The sequence below is a fragment of the Caretta caretta genome, chromosome 5 (assembly GCF_965140235.1).
Source record: "Caretta caretta isolate rCarCar2 chromosome 5, rCarCar1.hap1, whole genome shotgun sequence".
Classification (NCBI taxonomy): Eukaryota; Metazoa; Chordata; order Testudines; family Cheloniidae; genus Caretta; species Caretta caretta.
In genome coordinates, this window is record NC_134210.1 from 2,860,938 (window position 1) to 2,881,989 (window position 21,052).

Genomic DNA, 21,052 nt, shown 5'->3' on the forward strand with positions numbered 1-21,052 from the left:
GCTGCTGCCAAGGAAGGTCGTGATCACTTGGGATGAAATTGAGCCCTGTGCAGAGGGCTAACATGAATAGGCAGCATGTAAACCCCACTTCACTTAACCCCGTAGGCCTTGCACTAGCCCTCTGCGCTGGGAGGAATTTCATGCATTAGTGAGCAGATCTGGGACTGGAACAAACTGGAGCTGGGGGTCACGGCACGTTATTTCTGATGTTATTTCTTGCGCTGTATGGCTGTAAGAACTGCCTCCTGGTGGGAGGGCTGCTGCCAGCGCTCATCATTGTATTGCGACTCTTGCAATATTTGGTGTTTGTCTTCAACCTGAGCATCAAGTGCTGACAGGGGGAGCTCAGTTTTCATTAAAACCCAAAGCTATCTAGCCCTCATCATTGCTGAGAAGCATTTCAAAAAATGGGTGCAGGAAGATAAAAACAAGTCAGAATTTATTTAAAAAACAAACAAACCTTCATGGGTTTTAAGCCCATCTCATGATTTTGGGGGCCCTGACTCATGATTCTGGGTGTTTGGGGTTGGCACCACTGCATTTATTCAAGTTAAGACGGTGCACTTTATAGCCGCAGTGTCGTGATTTTAAACAGGTGTTTGTTTATTCCTGGACAACCAGCTTATAAGAAAGAGGTTTACATTTGGATGTTGTATTTAGGGTGCCACTTCTTAATTTCTAGCTGGTTATTTTTTCCCTGTGACAATCTCAAAGTGAGTTTAAAAATGTCCTTATAGCAGTCTTGTGAAGTAGGTATGATCTCCAATTTATAGATGGGGAAACCAAGGCAGTGAAGTGATTTGCCTAAGGTCACACAAGGAGCCGATAGCAAAGTCAAGAATAAAACCCAGATCTCCTGATTTCCAGTCCCATACTTTAGCCATAATACCATCCTTCCGCTCCTTTTTCAGAAGGACTGCGGCAGGTGTGACAGATATGACAGTACAAAAGAACAGAAGAATGGCCATACTGGATCAGACCAATGGCCCATCTAGCCCAGTATCCTGTCATAGAATCATAGAATCATAGAATATCAGGGTTGGAAGGGACCTCAGGAGGTCATCTAGTCCAACCCCCTGCTCAAAGCAGGACCAATCCCCAACTAAATCATCCCAGCCAGGGCTTTGTCAAGCCTGACCTTAAAAATATCTAAGGAAGGAGATTCCACCACCTCCCTAGGTAACGCATTCCAGTGTTTCACCACCCTCCTAGTGAAAAAGTTTTTCCTAATATGCAACCTAAACCTTCCCCACTGCAACTTGTCTTCCAACAGTGACCAATGCCAGGTGTTTCAGAGGGAATGAACAAAACAGGAAATCATCGAGTGATCCATCCCGTATCCTCTAATACCCTGGGCAGACCTTACTGAATTAAATTAAACCTTATTGAATTGGGTTCAATATTTTTGGAGTCCACTGTATTAAAATCCAGAGGTCTGTGTGTTGTTGAGGGCTTGTATGTATTTCCAGGCGGAGAGTAAATAGGGGAGCAACAGGGGGGTGATCAGTCAAATGCACTCAGTGTGACATTGCATTCCATATTCCTTGTGAAAATATGCTTATGATATGAATATGACATAACTGAGAGGTACTTTATGCCAGATGGATCATGTGAGATATCATTGGAAAGGTTATGATTTACTGAATGTGATTATCCTATTTGTATGCATGTGTCATTTCTGTATCTAAAGCTAGGAATATTGACTATGTATCTGCAAAAAACAATGAGGAGTGCTTGTGGCACCTTAGAGACTAACAAATTTATTTGGGCATAAGCTTTCGGGGCTAGAACCCACTTCATCGGATGCATGGAGTGAAAATACAGGAGCAGGTATAAATACATGAAAGGATGGGGGGTTGCTTTACCAAGTGTGAGGTCAGTCTAACGAGATAAATCATTAACGGTAGGATATCAAGGGAGGAAAAATAACTTTTGAAGTGGTAAGAGAGTGGCCCATTACAGACAGTTGACAAGAAGGTGTGAGTAACAGTAGGGAGAAATTAGTATTGGGGAAATTAAATTTAGGTTTTGTAATGAAAAACCTAATGGCTTGTAGTCCACACAAGGATGGACTACAAGCCATCAGGAATAGCATCGCCGATACCATCACAGCAAACCTGGTGGCTGAACTTTGTGACTTTGTCCTTACGCATAACTATTTCACATTTGGGGACAATGTATACCTTCAGGTCAGTGGCACTGCTATGGGTACCCGCATGGCCACACAGTATGCCAACATTTTTATGGCTGACTTAGAACAACACTTCCTCAGCTCTCATCCACTTACACCCCTACTCTACTTGCGCTATATTGATGACATCTTCATCATCTGGACCCATGGGAAGGAGGCCCTCGAGGAATTCCACCGAGATTTCAACAATTTCCACCCTACCATCAACCTTAGCCTGGACCAGTCCACACAAGAGGTCCACTTCCTAGATACTACACTGCTAATAAGTGATGGTCACATAAACACCACCCTATACCTGAAACCTACTGACCGCTATACTTACCTACATGCCTCCAGACCACATCACACAATCTATTGTCTACAGCCAAGCTCTAAGATACAACTGCATTTTCTCCGATCTCTCAGACAGAGACAAACACCTACAGAATCTCTATCAAGCGTTCTTACAACTGCAGTACCCACCTGGTGAAGTGAAGAAACAGATTGACAGAGCCAGAAGGGTACCGAAAAGTCACCTACTACAAGACAGGCCCAACAAAGAAAGTAACAGAACACCACTAGCCGTCACCTACAGCCCCCAACTAAAACCTCTCCAGCGCATCATCAAGGATCTACAACCTGTCCTGAAGGATGATCCCTCACTCTCACAGATCTTGGGAGACAGGCCAGTCCTTGCCTACAGACAGCCCCCCAACCTGTAGCAAATACTCACCAGCAACCACATACCACACAACAGAATAACTAACCCAGGAACCTATCCTTGCAACAAAGCCCGTTGCCAACTGTGCCCACATATCTATTCAGGGGACACCATCACAGGGCCTAATCACATCAGCCACACTATCAGAGGCTCGTTCATCTGCACATCTACCAATGTGATATAGGCCATCATGTGCCAGCAATGCCCCTCTGCCATGTACATTGGCCAAACCGGACAGTCTCTATGCAAAAGAATAAATGGACACAAATCAGACATCATACAAAAGCCAGTAGGAGAACATTTCAATCTCCTTGGACATTCAATAATAGATTTAAAAGTAGCCATCCTGCAACAAAAAAACTTCAAAAACGGACTGCCAAGAGAAACTGCAGAGCTACAATTCATTTGCAAACTTAACACCATTAATTTGGGCTTGAATAGAGACTGGGAGTGGCTGGCTCACTACAAAAGCAATTTTCCCTCTCTTGGTATTAACACCTCCTCATCACTTATTGGGAGTGGACCACATCCACCCTGACTGAATTGGCCTTGCCAACACTGGTTCTCCACTTGTAAGGTAACTCCCCTCCCTTCTCTTCATGTGCCAATATATCTGTGCCTGTATCTGTAATTTTCACCCCATGCATCTGAAGAAGTGGGTTTTTTACCCACGGAAAAGCTTATGCCCTAATAAATCTGTTAGTCTTTAAGGTGCCACTGGACTCCTTGTTGTTTTTGTGGATACAGAATAACATGGCTACACCTTTGAAACTTTCCACTGTGAGGGAAGGGAGGGGGGTGTCAAGTTTGGGAAACAAAGGATTCCTGCCTTATGTGAATCCTATTGAAGGTGGGGAGGAAGGCAAACAGGACTCCTGCTCTCCATGGCCTGTCTACCCAAGAAGAAAGACTGCAAAAGGGAAGGCAAGGGGGGAGTCCAGACTGAGATGGGTCCAGTCTGAAAAGGAATATATCTGGAACACTGAGCCACAGAAGCTTTGCAAACTACCTGTAACAATATCTAGGGGAAGAAATACTATTTGTAACCAGTTTCTATAGTTAAACTAGCTTAGTTTGCGTATTTGATTTCATTTGCTTAGTAATGTGCTTTGTTTTGTTTGTTACCCCTTTTACCACTTAAAATCTGCCTTTTAGAGTTAATAAAATTTGTTTTGTTTATTATTAAACCCAGTTTCTGTAATTTCTAACTGGGGTGGGCAAGAAGTGTGCACACCGCTCTCCACATTGAGGGAGGGGGCAAATTTCATAGTATATCTTTGGGTCTGCACTTCAAGGGAGGGGGACATCTGAGTGCTGGAGCAAGTCCTTGAAGCTGAGTCTTCCCAGAGCTGATCTGCAGCTGGGGGTGGCCCTGCCTATGTGTGTGTTCGAGGAGGTTTTAAGAGCCTGGCTCAGCAAGACAGGTTAAAGGGGGCCCAGGCTGACAGAACAGGTAGACTCAGTGGTATCTCAGCACATCAGGTGGCTGCCCAAGGGGTTCAGCCTGTCACGCTCAGGTTGTAGCGTCTCCAGAGGAGAGGTCCGTATATACCACTTCAGACTGGATTCGCCAGGGACCAACAGACCAAGAAAGGAGTTTTGGATAAATAGCCTGGGGTTAACCTGGCTCAGGCTCTCCTTTCTGATCCAGCAAAGGGACAGGCCTTGTGGGCCAAGGAAAGACTTTGACCTACCGAGGCCCCGTCAGACACAGTGCCTGTTCTGAGCTGAAGCTGCGATGAACATCTGACTGCAGGGAACACACCTCAGTGCGGGGCTGAAGGGCTAATCACCAGCCAGAGTCTTTGTTGAAGAGAGGGGTGATCTCTGGTAAGCTTATTAGCATGTGTGTAGATTCCTTTATTGTTTGTAATAGGTTTTCTCTGTAATGCTTTCTACCTTAAGAATAAATCTGATTGCTTAGAAACAGCTGGGTGTTCACTGAGAACTGTGGCGATCACACTGTGTACTGTCTCTGAGGAGAGAAGTGAAGCAGAACTGTTTAGACAGACTGTCTTCAGCTGGGAAAATCGCGGTGCAGTCAGGGACCTCTGCAGCCTTGAAGTACCCTGGTCAGACGGGAGAGAGAGGCGGGTCTCCACTCAAGAGAGGCATTGCTGGGGAGCTGGCAGCCTAGAGTGGGTTCCCTTGCGGAGGGGAAATACAGGAGTAGGTGCTACTCCAAAACTCTGATTTTCCACCTGCAGGATGAGTAACTTCCATAATTCCCTAATGCCCTTCTTCTGTGCGCTGGTTATGGAGCATCTCACAGAGCCGGAAGAATCAATATTTTCCATGTATTATCAGCACAGCTTCTGAGTCATTGTGTATTAAACCATCTCTTATTATTGTAAATTATCTGTCTGTCTATTTGTCTAGTACACCAATCATTATGGTATCTAGGCAACAGAAGAGGAATTCCTCTCCCTATCTCTAGAACTTAAGAAGGGCCATAGTGGGTCAGTCCATCTAGCCCAGTATCCTGTCTTCCAACAGTGGCCAGTGCCAGATGCTTCAGAGGGAATGAACAGAACAGGGCAATTATCAAGTGATCCATCCCCTGTCATCCAGTCCCAGCTTCTGGCAAGCAGAGGCTAGGGACACCCAGAGCAGGGGGTTGCATCCCTGCCCATCCTGGCTAATAGCCATTGATGGACCTGTCCACCGTGAAGTTATCTAATTCTTTTTTGAACCCTGTTATAGTCTTGGCCTTCACAACATCCCCTGGCAACGAGTTCCACAGGTTGACTGTGCGTTGTGTTAAGAAGTATTTCCTTTTGTTTCTTTTAAACCTGCTGCCTATTCATTTCATTGGGTGTCCCCAGTGATTGTGTTGTGTGAAGGGGTAATTAACACTTCCTTATTCACTTGCTTCACATCAGTCAAGATTTTATAGACCTCTGTCATATCTGCTCTTAGTTGTCCTTCTTCCAAGCTGAAAAGTCCCAGTCTTATTAATCTCTCCTCATACAAAAGCTGTTTCATACCCCTGATCATTTTTGTTTCCCTTTTCTGAACCTTTTCCAACGCCAATGTATCTTTATTGCCATGGGGCAATCACATCTGCACTCAGTATTCAAGATGTGGGTGTACCCTGGATTTATATAGTAGCAATATGATATTTTCTGCCTTGTTCTCTATCCCTTTTCTAATGATTCCCAACATTATGTTCACTTTTTTGACGGCTGCTGCACATTGAGTGGATGTTTTCAGAGAACTTTCCACAATGACTCCAAGATCATTCTTGAGTGGTAACAGCTCATTTAGACCCCATCATTTTGTATATAGAGTTGGGATTATGGTTTCTAATGTGCATTACTTTGCGTTTATCGACATTGAATTTCATCTGCCATTTTGAAAAGGAGTACTTGTGGCACCTTAGAGACTAACCAATTTATCTGAGCATGAGCTTTCGTGAGCTACAGCTCACTTCATCAGATGCATACCGTGGAAACTGCAGCAGACTTTATATACACACAGAGAATATGAAACAATACCTCCTCCCACCCCACTGTCCTGCTGGTAATAGCCCATCTAAAGTGATCAACAGGTGGGCCATTTCCAGCACAAATCCAGGTTTTCTCACCCTCCACCCCCCCACACAAATTCACTCTCCTGCTGGTGCTAGCCCATCCAAAGTGACAACTCTTTACATAATCAAGTCGGGCTATTTCCTGCATAAATCCAGGTTTTCTCACATCCCCCCCACCCCCATACACATACAAACTCACTCTCCTGCTGGTAATAGCTCATCTAAACTGACCACTCTTATTATGTAAAGAGTTGTCACTTTAGATGGGCTATTACCAGCAGGACAGTGGGGTGGGAGGAGGTATTGTTTCATATTCTCTGTGTGTATATAAAGTCTGCTGCAGTTTCCACGGTATGCATCTGATGAAGTGAGCTGTAGCTCACGAAAGCTCATGCTCAAATAAATTGGTTAGTCTCTAAGGTGCCACAAGTACTCCTTTTCTTTTTGCGAATACAGACTAACACGGCTGTTCCTCTGAAATCTGCCATTTTGTTGTCCAGTCACCCAGTTTGTAAGTCCTTGTAACTCTTCACAGTCTGCTTTGGACTTAACTATCTTGAGTGATTTTGTATCCTCTCCAAATTTTGCCACCTCACTGTTTACCCCTTTTTCCAGCTCATTGATACTTATGTTGAACAGCAGGGGTCCTAGTACAGATCCTTGGGGGACCTTGCTATTTACCTCTCTCCATTTTGAAAACTGACCATTTGTTCCTACCCTTTGTTTCCTGCCTTTTAACCAGTTAAACACCTGGGGGAGTTAAACACCGTGCAATGTTCATTCAGTGCAATGTTCCAGGATCACGGACAGTGAGTACATTTCTTCCTGGACTTTCCTTCGTTTATAGTCCGTTGCCTTTCAGTCAGTGAAAGAGAGGCAGCCTGCATGCTCGGAGGGAGAGCACAGCATGGAATGACAATGCAGCTGCATTCACATACAATGCCTATAGTTCTCGCTGACTTTTGATTCTGAAACAATGCAAACAAGGATCTCCACCCTGGCCCAAGTAAATGGGCTGTAGTACTCAGCTTCTCCCCATGGAGCGGTGGGAGGGAATTCTAGTGGGGATCCAGGGGACGCCTGAGAACAGACAAAAGCCTGGGAGGGATGCATTGGAACAGGACAGGCCTGGTAAATATGGCAGCTGAGAGGTCTGGTTATTGAAGGGCATGCTTCCAAACATGCAGGTGTAAGCTACTGCCCTTCTGGCTACACTCCGCCACCCCTTACTCTCAGCTTCGGAAACTCCTAGTCTTCTCCATATCAGACTATGGAAACATGCCCTCTCCGTGGTAAAGGCACAATGAGATTTCTGCTGTCAGCAGTTATGATCCCATAAAGACGAGAGGCCACAGATTAAGCCTTCCATTTCCTTTGCGTTTGCTAAGACTTTAAAAGTTCGTCTATACTGCAAATCCCCCCCGCCCCGGCAGCAGCGAGTGTCAGAGCCTAGGTCTACTGAGTCGGGCTGGCGGGACTCTCCTTGCGGAGCTAAAAATAGCAGTTCTGAGACCCTCCCCCACCCCTCGCTGCGTTTCAGAACCCAGCTCCCACCTCCGTGAGAGCGTCTACACTGCTACTTTTAGCCCCGTGAACCCGAGTCAGGTGACCCGTGCTCTGCAGGGTTTTTTTCTGCAGTGTAGATGTACGCCTAAGAGACGAAATCCTGGCTCTTAGCCTGAAACGTGGTAGGAATTCAGCTCCCACCAGCCCTTCGTAGCTTTCAATTTTCCCTGGTGAAATCACTTCTCATGTAAAGGGCTAGTTGGTGCATAGCTCAAGGCTACCTCCTACCCAGGAAGCATCAACAAAGTGTCTTCTCAAGTTGTTATTTGTTACCAGCCGAGGACTTTCCCCTTTCCCTTGTCTTTTGTATGGAAGCCAAGGGACTAATGAGCAAAAACACTGATCCAAATTCGTCTCTGCTATAATCCCCCAGAAATCGACAAGGGATGGATTTGGCCCATTAACTTTTAGCATTTGGGCAAGTAGCCTCCATATGTTTCTGTCCGAGCATTCGTACCAGCACAGAAGCATAGAATTGTAGGACTGGAAGGGACCTCGAGAGGTCCTCTAGTCCAGCACAAGTCCTCTCATTGACTTCTTTAGCTGCTGAATTGTCACTCCGCATCTCCTGGCACGAGAGACAATGCCCTTTGGAACCGATGCCAACACCATCCCACCCATCATTCCAGGAGGGTGTGTGTGGAGTCACTCACTTGAGGACAAAAAGAAAAGGAGGACTTGTGGCACCTTAGAAACTAACCAATTTATTTGAGCATAAGCTTGCGTGAGCTACAGCTCACTTCATCGGATGCATACTGTGGAAAATACAGAAGATGTTTGTTTTTATACACACAAGTCATGGAAAAATGGGTGTTTATCACTACAAAAGGTTTTCTCTCCCCCCACCCCACTCTCCTGCTGGTAATAGCTTATCTAAAGTGATCACTCTCCTTACAGCGTGTATGATAATCAAGGTGGACCATTTCCAGCACAAATCCAGGTTTTCTCCCCCCCCCCCAACACCCCCTCCTCCCAAACAAACCCACTCTCCTGTTGGTAATAGCTTATCTAAAGTGATCACTCTCCTTACAATGTGTATGATAATCAAGGTGGGCCATTTCCAGCACAAATCCAGGGTTTAACAAGAATGTCTGAGGAAGGGGGAGGGAGGGTTAGGAAAACAAGGGGAAATAGGTTACCTTGCATAATGACTTAGCCACTGCCAGTCTCTATTCAAGCCTAAGTTAATTGTATCCAATTTGCAAATGAATTCCAATTCAGCAGTTTCTCACTGGAGTCTGGATTTGAAGTTTTTCTGTTGTAATATCGCAACTTTCATGTCTGTAATCGCGTGACCAGAGAGATTGAAGTGTTCTCCGACTGGTTTATGAATGTTATAATTCTTGACATCTGATTTGTGTCCATTTATTCTTTTATGTAGAGACTGTCCAGTTTGCCCAATGTACATGGCAGAGGGGCATTGCTGGCACATGATGGCCTATATCACATTGGTAGATGTGCAGGTGAACAGCAGGATTGTCTGGCTATGTAGACTCCCTCCTCAGACCCTACGCTACCAGCACTCCCAGCTACCTTTGAGACACCACTGACTTCCTGAGGAAACTATAATCCATTGGTGATCTTCCTGATAACACCATCCTGGCCACTATGGATGTAGAAGCCCTCTACACCAACATTCCACACAAAGATGGACTACAGGCCATCAGGAACACTATCCCCGATAATGTCACGGCTAACCTGGTGGCTGAACTTTGTGACTTTGTCCTTACCCATAACTATTTTACATTTGGGGACAATGTATACCTTCAAATCAGCAGCACTGCTATGGGTACCCGCATGGCCCCACAGTATGCCAACATTTTTATGGCTGACTTAGAGCAACGCTTCCTCAGCTCTCGTCCTCTAATGCCCCTACTCTACTTACGCTATATTGATGACATCTTCATCATCTGGACCCATGGAAAAGAAGCTCTTGAGGAATTCCACCATGATTTCAACAATTTCCATCCCACCATCAACCTCAGCCTGGTCCAGTCCACACAAGAGATCCACTTCCTGGACACTACAGTGCTAATAAACGATGGTCACATAACCACCACCCTATACCGGAAACCTACTGACTGCTATTCCTACCTACATGCCTCCAGCTTTCACCCTGACCACGCCACACGATCCATTGTCTACAGCCAAGCTCAGCGATACAACCACATTTGCTCCAACCCCTCAGACAGAGACAAACACCTACAAGATCTCTATCAAGCGTTCTTACAACTACAATACCCACCTGCGGAAGTGAAGAAACAGATTGATAGAGCCAGAAGAGTACCCAGAAGTCACCTACTACAGGACAGGCCCAACAAAGAAAATAACAGAACGCCACTAGCCGTCACCTTCAACCCCCAACTAAAACCCCTCCAACACATTATCAAGGATCTACAACCTATCCTGAAGGATGACCCAACACTCTCACAAATCTTGGGAGACAGGCCAGTCCTTCCTTACAGACAGCCCCCCAACCTGAAGCGAATACTCACCAGCAACTACATACCACACAACAGAACCACTAACCCAGGAACCTATCCTTGCAACAAAGCCCGTTGCCAACTGTGCCCACATATCTATTCAGGGGACACCATCACAGGGCCTAATAACATCAGCCACACTATCAGAGGCTCGTTCACCTGCACATCCACCAATGTGGTAGATGCCATCATGTGCCAGCAATGCCCCTCTGCCATGTACATTGGGCAAACTGGACAGTCTCTACGTAAAAGAATAAATGGACACAAATCAGATGTCAAGAATTATAACATTCATAAACCAGTCGGAGAACTCTTCAATCTCTCTGGTCACGCAATTACAGACATGAAGGTCGCTATCTTACAACAAAAAAACTTCAAATCCAGACTCCAGCGAGAAACTGCTGAATTGGAATTCATTTGCAAATTGGATACTATTAATTTAAGCTTAAATAGAGATTGGGAGTGGCTAAGTCATTATGCAAGGTAGCCTATTTCCCCTTAAAAAGAAAAGGAGTACTTGTGGCACCTTAGAGACTAACCAATTTATTTGAGCATGAGCTTTAAGGTGCAACAAGTACTCCTTTTCTTTTTGCGAATACAGACTAACATGGCTGTTACTCTGAAACCTATTTCCCCTTGTTTTCCTAACCCCCCCCCCTTCCTCAGACGTTCTTGTTAAACCCTGGATTTGTGCTGGAAATGGCCCACCTTGATTATCATACACATTGTAAGGAGAGTGGTCACTTTAGATGAGCTATTACCAGCAGGAGAGTGGGGTGGGGGGAGAGAAAACCTTTTGTAGTGATAAACACCCATTTTTTCATGATTTGTGTGTATAAAAACAAACATCTTCTGTATTTTCCACAGTATGCATCCGGTGAAGTGAGCTGTAGCTCACGAAAGCTTATGCTCAAATAAATTGGTTAGTCTCTAAGGTGCCACAAGTCCTCCTGTTCTTGTTGCGGATACAGACGAACACGGCTGCTACTCTGAAACCTGTCACTTGAGGACATCGCTACTGCGCTATGCCTAGTTCTCAGCCAGCCTGGGGAGCAAGGAGTCCACACTAGGTCTGCAACCCAGCTTTCTGCCTATGAACTGGGGCAGGCTGCAGGGGTTAGTAACCTGGCCTGGGACTCCTTTGTTGTCATTAGTACTCTAGAGAGCCTAGCCCAGCCTAGCCTAGCTCGGGGCTCTATTGCGTGTGGCCGTGTTTCAGCAGTGCTTTGCCGATGCTCTGAGCAGCCCACTGGGTCCTTTCGGGTGACTGGTGCGGTGGGAGGGAAGCTGTCATTTGCCCTAATGATGGTGATTAGTTTGTACTGACAAAGCTGGACGATCACTCCTTCCATCAGCGTTGCCGGCTGAGGCGAGGACAGCCCACTGCCGCTCTGCTCCAGCTCGGTACTGTGCACCTGCGGGGGCGGCATTAATGAGCTGGATCCTCACTTCAACCCGAACGCTTCCTTCCCCGGCGGTGCTTCTGCTGCCAGCTGGTCTGTTTTTTTTCTTTCTGCCTCTATTATACAACAGCTCCCAGACACTGACAGCCGCACAAGCCTTTCTGCGCTCCGCCCCAGCTGGCCTTTTCAGCTCACTGTGACGAGCCGGTCGTGGCCTTTGCTTCTTTATCCTCATCCTCGTCTCACCAGGTGGGTGGAGAGGATGCAACCTGCTCTGGGTGGCAGCAAGTAAAGTGTGTGCATGTCCTGCTTCAGTACCTGCGCTGTAGATTTCAATAGACCCTTCAGCCAGTTGTGCCTTGACACAGCTTAATCTGGACTGGACAAATCACTAGGGATTAAACTGTGGGAGAGAGTCCTGCCCTGGGGCGGGAGGTTAAATGGTACGTAACAGGGCTTCATCACCGCTCCAGGAGGTGGGTGGATGAAGAATGAGAAGGCTGTATCATTGTTTAGCTACTAAGATGCAAGACCTAGATGGCTTCAAATGAAAATCCTGGTTCTGAACTCCGCTCCCCCGATTTGGGGAAAGCTCTGATCCAGATCTGGATTTCTTATTACTTCTTTGCATTCCAGTAGCACTTAGAAGCCCCATCTTGGATCAGGGTCCCATAGACATGCCTAGTGAGAGATGGGGCCTGCAAATCTGCAATCTCAGCAGACAAGACAGACAAAGGCGTGGAGACGAGGAAGTGTTAGTATCCCTATTTACAGACGTTAACACCTGGAGATTAAGTGACATGGGGAATTGGCAGCAGAGGACAGAATTAAACCCAAAGCTCTGCAATTCTAGTCCAGAGCCTGAACCGCACAACTATGCCCCCTTGGTCCCATTTCCACCCCTGGCGAGAGGGGATGGATGTCAGTCAGTTTTGGGGGTTGGCAGTAGGGTGACCAGACAGCAAGTGTGAAAAATCAGGACAGGGGATGGGTGGGGGAGGGGGCAATAGGAGCCTATATAAGACAAAGCCCCAAATATCGGGACTGTCCCTATAAAATTGGGACATCTGGTCACCCTCGGGTCAGAGGGGGTAACTCTGGAGGCAGCCCAGTGCAATGCTGAGCATTGCCATGAACCATCCCACACCCTTGGGTGACGTTCACCTTGGGATGCAGGGGCCAGCACAGGATTCTCAGTGTCATTCTCTCTCTCTTGTCACAAGCTTCTCTAACCCGTGACTAACGCAGAATTCTCCCAGGGATCAGAGGAGCACCAGGAGTTAGGGCTGAGGTTTAAAGTGGGCAGGGCTGCCTGGGATTGCAGGCCAGGGCTAGGAAAGAGAGTGCTCTGAGAGGAGTCTCTGCTGCATTAGTTACAGGCCTCTCTAAGGGGCTCCTCATCGTAGTGTTTAGATGCTCTACAAAATCCAGATGCCCAGCCAGGTTTGATCTGCAAATAGGGAGCATGGCATGAACCAGCCCCAGCTTGGCCGAGCTTCCTGAGCCTTGCTGGTGCTTCTCATAACCCAGCACTCCTTGCAAGGTTGCCCAAGTGAGAGCGAGGTGAATAGTTTGCCCTGCGCTAGCTGACTGCAGTGCAGGTGCCAGGTGCATGGGAAGGAAGGGCCTCACCAGGAGACGGAGGGGCATGAGCGTCTTGGGCTGCACATCAATCTCCAGGGTTTATTTCACTTTGAATACTGGTGCTTGAGCGCTCTGATTTGACCCCGTGGCCCCGTGCCAGTCTGAGATCAGTGGCACATTCCCTGTGACTTGTTGGCTACTGTGGGTCCATCCCAGGCTGCTTTCTCAGCAGCCGATACCAACACCCATCTCCCTCTGACTGGCACAGCCTGAAGGTGACGTCACAGCTCAGGGAAGGCACCAGCCAGCAGTGAGAGAACTGAAATTGCCTGCTGGCGCATTGAACAATTATCCCAAGGGACCGCACAGCGAGGTTTCCAGCTCCCCCTCACCCCCGCTGTGGGGGAGAACGGATGAGTTCGGTTCCCCGCTAGTGGAAGTGAGTCAGTGTCACCCACCCACGCAGGATCCTTTCTGTGCCTGTTGCCTGAGGGGCCCCGTGGCGCTGGGGTTTTGTTGCCTCCCTCCTCATGCAGCCTCACGGCTCAGAAGGGGTATAATTAAGGACGATCTAATTTAGATTTAGCACAAACTCCCCTGAACCTTCTTTGGGCCCCTGCCTGTCAGCATGGCCATTGCCAGCGAGAGCAGCTGGGTGTCTCTCTGTGCTGCTCTATTCAGAGTCCTCACCATGCACTTTGAGGGCTGTCATCCAGTGTCAGGATCAAACCACAGAGTCAACCTGTGGAGGAGGCAGAAGGAGGAGATGCAACAGGAAAACAGATAGTGACTCGGCGCTCAATCTTGGGAGCCTCGAGGATACGGGACTTGATTAATCAAGAATTAAAAAAGGGATAATATAACTGTGACAAAGCAGGGGGTTTTCTTGTTATTTTCAATGGTTTGCATGCAGAAGGGGTGGGACTCAGTTTCCCTGGGTGTTACTGGTTTAACGAGGGAGTTTGTTGTTACAGATGGCCAGCGAATGGTCTGGAGAATGGAGACCCCAGCGACTGGTGACCTGGTGACTGGGAGGCCCAGCTCGGGAGTCACAACCAGTTCTGGCCAGTGAGAGGACAATGGGCTGCGGACCCCGGTGACCTGATCAGCCGGTTCCAGACAGAGGGGAACAAAGGACAGATGAGAGGAGAGGCTGAGAGGAGAGGAGGCCCAGGTGACCTGTTTACCTGGGACAGAAGACAAAGGACAGAGGTGGGGCTTGGGGACGGTGATATCAGATGCCCAGCTGGAAGTGGGGGAGGTTCTGGGCTGGCAGGGGAGAGCAGCCAGAGCCCACCTGGATGCAGGACAGACCTAGATGTGCTGTGCGGAGGGAGGCCAGGCCTGAGGCCTGGAGAGTTTCCTGTGCTGGGTTCAGACGCTCAATAAACCCTCCTGTTTTACGCTGGCTGAGAGTTGCTTTGGTTTAGAGAACAGGGTGGCATTATTCCCTCTGGGAGCAGAGGCCCCAGGGGTCCAGAGCGAGTGGACTCCCTGAGGAGGCCCATGGTGAGAGAAGGCTGAAGGCTCAGAGAGGTGCGGTTCCAGGTGGTGGAGCGGACCCCCAAGAAGGGCTGTTGCACTGAAGGGGGTTCCTCCCAGGGACCGTACAGAGCTGAGAGAGAGCACGAGTCTTGGGAGTCCGTGACAATAATTAATGACAATCAACATGGGTTTATGGAAAATAGATCCTGTCAAACAAACGGGATAACTTGTAATTGCATCAAAACAATGTTTGGTTGATAAAGGTAATAGTGCTGACATAATGTACTTCTGTATGTCCTTTGACTTGGACCACATGGCATTTTGATTAAAAAACTAGAATGATAAAAAATTAACATGGCACTCATTACATGGATTAAAAACTGGATAACTGGTAGGTCTCAAAATGTAACTCTTGATGAGGAATCATTATTGGGCAGGGGTGGTTCTAATAAGGTCTCACAGGGAACAGTTCTTGGCCCTTCGCTGTTTAACATTTTTATCAATGACCTGGAAGAAAACATAAAATCATCGCTGATAAAGTTTGCAGACAACACAGACATTGGGGGAGGGGAAATAATTAAGAGGACAGGTCTCTGATACAGAGTGGAGTGGATAATTTCAGAAAAGCAGACTTTGACTCCCTCAGGGAACTGATGGGGGAAAGGAGTCCAGGCGAGCTGGCTGTATTTTTAAAAAGCCTTATTGAAGGCGCAGGAACAAACCATCCCAATGTGCAAAAAGAATAGCAAATATGGCAGGTGACCAGCTTGGCTTAACAAAGAAATCTTCCATGAGCTTAAACACAAAAAGGAAGCTTACAAGAAGTGGAAACGTGGGCAGATGACTAGCGAGGAGTATAAAAATATTGCTCGAGCATGCAGGGGTGTAATCAGAAGGCCAAGGCACAATTGGAGTTGCAGCTAGCAAGGGATGTGAAGGGAACAAGAAGGGTTTCTACAGGTATGTTAGCAACAAGAAGAAGGTCAGGGAAAGTGTGGGCCCCTTACTGAATGGGGGAGGCAACCTAGTGACAGAGGATGTGGAAAAAGCTGAAGTACTCAATGCTTTTTTTGCCTCTGTCTTCACAGACAAGGTCAGCTCCCAGACTGCTGCGCTGGGCAGCACAGCACGGGGAGGAGATGAGCAGCCCCCAGTGGTGAAAGAACAGGTCAAGGACTATTTAGAAAAGCTGGACATGCACAAGTCCATGGGGCCGGATCTAATGCTTCCGAGGGTGCTGAGGGAGTTGGCTGATGTGATTGCAGAGCCAGTGACCATTATCTTTGAAAACTCGTGACGATTGGGGGAGGTCCCGGACAATTGGGAAAAGCCAAATATAGTGCCCATCTTTAAAAAAGGGAAGAAGGAGACCCTGGGGAACTACAGCCTCACCTCAGTCCCTGGAAAAATCATGGAGCAGGTCCTCGCGAAACCATTTTGAAGCACTTGGAGGAGAGGAAGGTGATCAGGAACAGTCAACATGGATTCACCAAGGGCAAGTCATGCCTGACCAACCTGATTGGCTTGTATGATGAGATAACTGGCTCTGTGGATATGGGGCAAGCAGTGGATGTGATATATCTTGACTTTAGCAAAGCTTTTGGTACAGTCTCCCGCAGTATTCTTGCCAGCAAGTTAAAAAAGTATGGATTAGATGAATGGACTATAAGGTGGATAGAAAGGTGGCTAGATTGTCAGGCTCAATGGGTAGCGATCAACGGCTCGATGTCTAGTTGGCAGCCGGTATCAAAGAAATCTGATGAGGTTCAACAAAGACAAGTGCAGAGTCCTGGACTTAGGAGGGAAGAATCCCACGCACTGCTACAGACTGGGGACCGACTGGCTAAGCAGCAGTTCTGCAGAAAAGAACCTGGGCATTACAGTGGATGAGAAGCTGGTGTGACAAAATTCCTGCTCTACCTTGGTGGGTCTTGCACTTATTGGCGGATTTGCTCACCTTGGAGCTTCATGGCAGCCCTTAGTTTGGCCGTTTTCATGAACCCACAGTCCAGGTCGACTCCTCCTGTGTCTGACCAGGGGTTGGGAGGTTTGGGGGGAACCCGGGCCTGCCCTCTACTATGGGTTCCAGCCCAGGGCCCTGTGGAATGCAGCTGTCTAGAGTGCCTCCTGGAACAGCTGTGTGACAGCTACACCTCCCTGGGCTACTTCCCCATGGCCTCCTCCCAACACCTTCTTTATCCTCACCATAGGACCTTCCTCCTGGTGTCTGATAACGCTTGTACTCCTCAGTCCTCCAACAGTCCGCATTCTCACTCTCCGCTCCTAGTGCCTCTTGCTCCCAGCTCCTCACACGCACACCACAAACTGAAGTGAGCTCCTTCTTAAACCCAGGTGCCCTGATTAGCCTGCCTTAATTGATTCTAGCAGCTTCTTGATTGGCTGCAGGTGTTCTTATCAGCCTGTCTTAATTGTCTCCAGAAGGTTCCTGATTGTTCTGGAACCTTCCCTGTTACCTTTCCCAGGGAAAAGGGACCTACTTAACCTAGGGCTAATATATCTGCCTTCTATTACTCTCCTGTAGCTATCTGGCCCGACCCTGTCACACTGGATATGAGTCAGCAGTGTGTCCTTGTTGCCAAGAAGGCTAACAGCATATTGGGCTACATTAGTAGGATCATTACGAGCAGATCGAGCGAAGTTATTATTCCCCCACATTCAGCACTGGTGAGGACACATCTGGAGTATTGCGTCCAGTTTTGGGCTCCCAACTACAGAAGGGATGTGGACAAATTGGAGAGTCCAGCGGAGGGCAACGAAAGCGATCAGGGGACTGGAGCACATGACTTACAAGGAGAGGCTGAGGGAACTTGGCTTGTTTAGTTTGCAGAAGAAAAGTTTGAGGGGGGATTTGATTGCAGCCTTCAACTTCCTGAAGGGGGGTTCCAAAGAGGATGGAGCTCAGCTGTTCTCAGTGGTGTCAGATGACAGAACTAGGAGCAATGGTCTCAAGTTGCAGTGGGGGAGGTCTAGGTTGGATATTAGGAAACACTATTTCACTAGGAGGCTGGTGAAACACTGGAATAGGTTCCGTAGGGAGGTGGTGGAATCTCCTTCCTTAGAGGTTTTTAAGGTCCGGCTTGACAAAGCCCTGGCTGGGATGATTTAGTTGGTGTTGGTCCTGCTTTGAGCAGGGGGTTGGACTAGATGACCTCCTGAGGTCCCTTCCAACCCGAATCTTCTATGATTCTATGATTTGGTAGGTTGGGTGCTAGCAAACAATATATGTTTTAATACAGCTACATGTAAATGTGTACATCTAGGAAGCTGGGAGACTCGCTCCTGGGAAGCAGTGATTCTGAAAATATTTGAGAATCTTGGCAGATAATCAGCTGAACATGAGCTCCCAGTGCGACACTGGCCAAAAGAGCTGATGCAATTCTTCAAGGCATGAAGCGGGGAATCTCCAGTAGGAGTAGAGAGGTTGGTTTATCTTTGTATGTGGCACTGGTGTGATCACTGCTGGAATCCTGTGTCCAGTTCTGGTGCCCACCATTCAGGAAGGATGTTGATAAATTGGAGAGGGTTCAGAGAAGAGCCACGAGAAAGATTAAAGGATTTGAAAATATGAAACTACTGCTTACAGAATTAAATGGGGGCCTTCAGAACATGGTTTCCATTGGGAGGTTCTACTCTGGAGTCTGGGTGGCCAGGTGAGGCAGTGATGTGACACTGACCTCACCCCCATGGGCCTCAAAGAGTTCGTCTCCACTGCAGCGGGCAGTGAGGCTCCCAGCCTGGACAGAGGGACGCAAACGAGCGGGTCTGGAGCTAGCCTGCTAAAAGAAGCAGTGTGGAGGTTGTGGCTCGGGCGCAGACTCAGTCTAGTCACCAGAGCCCAGATCCAGGGGTGGGGTGAGCTTGGGAACCTGAGTTGCCCTGTGGACGCTACTATTCTTACCGCGCCCGCAGGAGCCCCGCTAGCAGGAATCTGTGTGCCTGGGCTGGAAGGCAAGCTCCCTGCTGCAGTGTAGACGTAGCTGAAGGACCAGCTCTGATTTGTAATTGGCGAGGGCGGGCTCTGACTCCTGTTTAGGCACTTTTGTCAAATGGCTTTTATCTAAAATCGAGGGGACTCAGGCTGCACATAAGACCCTGTCCCATACTAGCCCACTCGGCCAGACTGCCTCCTGTATAACTGTAGAGGGTTTGGGGGAGACAGTTAGCAGGGGAGAAGGCTCTGGGTACACAGGAGGAGAGGTGGATGGCCTAGACGGTCAGAGAGAGGTTTCTGAGGACAGAGAAGCCTATTAGCACGTACAAAGGGCTAATGGCTGGGTTTGGAACAGTAGCTGCTGCTGCTATGAGCTGAATAGCGAATTATGCCTGAATTATTCTTGAACAAAAGGCCAACACCACTCCCCAGCTCAATCACGCTCATTACAAAAGCATTCGCTTATTGCAGCTTAGCCTGCTTGGGGGGCGAAAACACAGCTATAAGTCCTGTTCTGCTTGCCAGTTGCGGGGTCACATCTGCAGCAGCGCCAGAAGCTAATCACCATAATCAGACTCCGCCACATGGGGAATCTAACTGGCAGTGTTCAGAGCTGAACTCTTCTCAGGCCAACAGAAAAGGAGGGTTGAGCCCCTGTCACTCAGAATCCAGTTTCCCTAAGAAGTGAAATAAGGTCTCAGGATTGACCTCAGATGATATCAAAGTCCTGAGTTATTGCTGGTCTCCGTTCAGATAAGACACCAGCAAGGTGGCGTCAGCTGGCGGATGGTCCAGTCCCTTCCCAGCAGGGATGGACAGCAGCAGGCTGGCCACGGTATCTGAGCAGGACTTTGCTTAGTAGCTGAGTCTGCCTTCGTGTCTGCTGCGTAGTTGGGAGATGCAAGCACAGAGCTAAAGTGGGTTACAGAGGGCCATTGAGTAATGAGGACACAGATAGGCAAGGGCCGTGAGAGCGGCCAGGGACAACTAAGGGTGGAGACAATTCTGAGGGCTCTGAGCGAGAGAAGCTCAAGCCGCTTCCTCCGAACAGGACAATCTCTCAGTGGACATGCCCTGGCCCAGGCAGGCCCCAAGCTCCCAGATGCTGACAGCATCTGGGATGAGATTGGGCAGGAGTGAGACACAAAGGGTTTGCCTGAACTCCGACGTCTCTCCTATGGAGCCCATGGAGCTCTACAGCATGGTGTGTGGAAGAGAGCAGTTCACAGTAGCTGCACGGACCGACAGGCCCCTGGTGCTCCAGAGGAAGATGGAAAAACTCCCTAATGCAGCTGGGCAATTGTGCAGTGCTGCCCCTGGGGGAAGAGGGATCCCTTCCTAACCCCTGCGCTGCGCCCACTAGTGGATGCCTTAAAACCACTGTAACGATGCTGGTTCTGGTGGGACCCAACTCAGAGTATCAGTTCAGGACAAATTGCTTCAAGCAGGACAGTTACAGTCCAAGGCTGGGGTTTTTCCACCTCTAAGGCAAACCAAACCAGCCAGACAGAGAGGACTTTGGTTTTATCCCACTGGCTAACCACAAGTCACACAAGCAATTCCCTTAGACACTCCAGTTTCCCAGTATCCCCACCAGGGCCACTCGTTATGGGGACAAATGGTTATGAAAACCAATACCCCAGTAAAAGAACAAAGGTTCCCTCGATCCCAAAGGACCAAGCCCCAGACCCAGGTCAATATACAAATTAGATCTTACCCACAAATCACACTGTTGCCAATCCTTTAGAATCTAAAATCTAAAGGTTTATTCATAAAAGGAAAAAGATATCGATGAGAGCTAGAATTGGTTAAATGGAGTCAGTTACATACAGTAATGGCAAAGTTCTTGGTTCAGGCTTGTAGCAGTGATGGAATAAGCTGCAGGTTCAAATCAAGTCTCTGGAGAACATCCCCAGCTGGGATGGGTCATCAGTCCTTTGTGCAGAGCTTCCGTTATGTAGCAAAGTCCCTCCAGAGGTAAGAAGCAGGATGGAAGACAAGATGGAGGAACTGCAGAAGCTTTTTATAGTCTCTTGCCATGTGGTCTCTGCTTTCTTTGTCCCAAAGACAAGCTGTCCAGCACATGGCCTGGAAAAACCTCAGAGTTCTGTCCATAGGCAGGTCCTTGCATGCCTTGCTAAGTCCCAAGGCATGTC

General features: G+C 48.1%; 1 long non-coding RNA gene across 1 annotated transcript; it reads left to right on the forward strand.

The window, feature by feature from the left end:
• Positions 1 to 13,446: 13,446 nt before the first annotated feature.
• LOC142072089 (uncharacterized) lies at positions 13,447 to 18,503 on the forward strand. The gene is made up of 3 exons (XR_012668346.1): positions 13,447 to 13,898; positions 14,434 to 14,671; positions 16,033 to 18,503. It is a non-coding gene; the product is annotated as an uncharacterized LOC142072089 (long non-coding RNA).
• Positions 18,504 to 21,052: the final 2,549 nt, after the last annotated feature.